Consider the following 3,023-nt stretch of genomic DNA (forward strand, 5'->3'; position numbering starts at 1 on the left):
TGCAGTCTATGCTTCATTTATTGCTTCCTACGAAAACTACATCCAGGGGAAGATTGTGGACCCTGCTGTTCTGGATGAGGATTATGACCAGATCGATGCTGATGATCTGGAGGAGATGGACTTGCAATGGCAAATGGCCATGATAGTGAGGCGAGTCAAGCGTTTCATGAATAAAACGGGGAGAAAGTTCGTTGGTGGTCGGCCCGGGTTCGACAAGTCCAAGGTAAGGTGCTACAATTGTCAACAGTACGGGCACTTTGCCAAGGAATGCAGAAATGAGAGGGTTGAACGTGGACAAGGTCGACCTACACAACACTCAGGAGTTAACAGAGAGATAAATGCCATGTTGACCAGAGAGGCAGGAGAGTACAACTGGAATCAACGCCCAAGTGGTTCTGGTGAGCAAGCAAACATGGCTGAGTCTGAAGCTGAAGAATGTGAGAAGGTTGAAGAAATTGAGAAAACAAATGAAGAAGAAACCGCTTTCATGGCAAATGACAAAGATAATCGCTCCGAGGTAAGTCCTACAACTATTTGTACTAGTTGTGAGAATTTGTCTGAGCAACTTAAAACAATAACTGATCAGTATGTCCATTTAGATGCTGACTTTAAAACTATCAAAGAAGATCACCATTTTACAAAAGCAAGAGAAACAAGTTATAAAATTAAAATAAAAGCATGTGAAAAAGACATTCAAAGCTTAAAGCTTAAACTTGCTGAGAAAATTGAAATAATTGATCTTAGTTATGAAGTTTTGGAAGAAAAAACTAAAGTGATTGCTGATCGGGATAAACAGATTGCTGACCACCAGGTAAAGGTGGTGGAACTGAACCGCAAACTTGAGCAGTTCAGGAATTCCTCGGCCATCCTTGATCACCTCGTGAGTGATCCAGGTACCTCTGCAAAGAGGGGAGGAATCGGATATCACGAAGTTCCACCACCCTTTAACCACAATTATACTTATAATCCAAGTGTTCAGAAATCTGTTGATTTCGAAGTTCCTCAGACAACTACTATCAAAATTACTAGTGTCGAACCAAGTGTTAGCTGTGGCGAAACAAGTTCGCCTGTTTCTAGTGTGAATATTTCTGTATCAAGTCCAGTCTCATCAGATTCGGATATGTTGTCCGAATCTGGTCAGACAAAAGAGAAGGTAGGTTTACCCACCGATGGAGATAAAAATGAAGTTTCTAAAAAGAGTTCTCCACTCAATCCGTACGTCCCACCTTATGTGAGACGAACGGCTGGTAACACTGCCTCTACATCCAAACCAACATTTGACAAGAAAATGGAGAGTAGATGTTGCTTTAGATGTAACAAGTTAGGACATCTAGTTGCAGATTGTCCTTTGAAACCGAGATTTAGAGATGTGAAGCCAAATAAAAATGAGAATAAGCGTCATTTTGTTCCTGCTAAAAATGAAAACTTTAAAAAATGCCAAAATGTAACGAATTCAAATTTTCATAAAAACCAACCTCATTTTTACAACCAAACCACAAGAAATAACACTTTCTATTCTCAAAGGTTTGGAAGGCATTACACTCAATCTGCAGGGAGATTCCCTAACAGGACGTACAGAAATTATCCTGATGCTAACTTGAGAAAGCCAGGATACGGGATGTATCGATCCAAGACCAATTGGTCTTGGGTCCCAAGATTCTAACTCTTTGTTTTATGGTGCAGGAACAGTTGAACAGGGCTGCAAACAATCTTTGGATTGTAGATAGCGGCTGTTCCAGGCACATGACAGGCAACAAACACTTGTTGCAAGACTTAAAACCTGTTCAGGGAGCTAGAGTTAGTTTTGCTGGTGAAAGCGGAGGAAGAATAACTGGGAGAGGAACTGTGTCGAATGGGAGAATGACACTTGAAAATGTAAACTTTGTGGAGGAATTAAAGCACAATCTGCTGAGTGTGTCGCAGATCTGTGATAAAGAATACACTGTCCATTTCACTAAGAATGAAGCGATTGTATTGAAGCCTGGTTTTCATATACCAGAAGAATGGATAGTAATGAAAGCTCCACGTGAAACGAATACATACGTGATGGATATGAGGTCTACTGAAATGGCCACCGGAGAATCATGCTTAATGACAAAGGCAAGCGAATCTGAATCAGAATTATGGCACAGGAGAATGGGACATATTCATCTTCGTAAGATGAACTACATTGTCAAAAATGGGCTTGTGATGGGCGTTCCCTTAAAGAGTTTTAACTTTGAAGATAAATGCATAGCGTGCAAGAAGGGAAAACAACACAAGAAAAGCCATCTCACCAAGACGATCAACTCAATTGCTGGTACTCTAGAACTACTTCATATGGATCTCTTCGGTCCGGTGAATGTACAAAGTCTAGGCGGTACTTCTTACTGCTTGGTGATAACTGATGATTACTCGCGATACTCGTGGGTATATTTTCTGAAAACGAAAGACGAGACGACTCAGATGGTAAAGAATCTCATTACAAAAGTCGAGAATGTCATGAGTAAATCAGTTAAATTCATCAGAAGCGACAATGGGACAGAGTTCAAGAACTTTGAGATGGAAATCTTTTGTCTACAGAAGGGTATTGAGCATCAATACAGCGCTCCGTATACGCCACAACAGAACGGAGTAGCTGAAAGGAAGAACCGAACGTTGATTGAAGGAGCCAGAACTATGCTGGCAGACTCAAAGCTTCCTGTGATGTTCTGGGCTGAAGCAGTGGCTACAGCCTGCTATGTTCTGAATCGGGTGTTAACAGTTAAGAGACTTGGAAAAACTTGTTACGAGCTTATGCACGGTAGGAAGCCCAACTTGTGCGGTCTTGAACCATTTGGTTCTCCTTGTTCGATTTTGAAGACTAACTCGAAATTTGGTGAAGTAGCCGATGAGGGAATCCTAGTCGGTTATGTTGTTGGGACTCCCAACAGACGGGTCTTCAATACGACAACTTGCAAGGTGGAGGTGGTGTGTAACACCGACATTACTAGTTATCAACCGCCAAAACCAAGCAATGGACCTGCTGAGCTTTTTGACTATGT

This window comes from Bidens hawaiensis, unplaced genomic scaffold (genome assembly GCF_021521415.1).
Source record: "Bidens hawaiensis isolate Kalapana, Puna unplaced genomic scaffold, B.hawaiensis_p1.1 tig00051243_1, whole genome shotgun sequence".
NCBI classification, from domain to species: Eukaryota; Viridiplantae; Streptophyta; class Magnoliopsida; order Asterales; family Asteraceae; genus Bidens; species Bidens hawaiensis.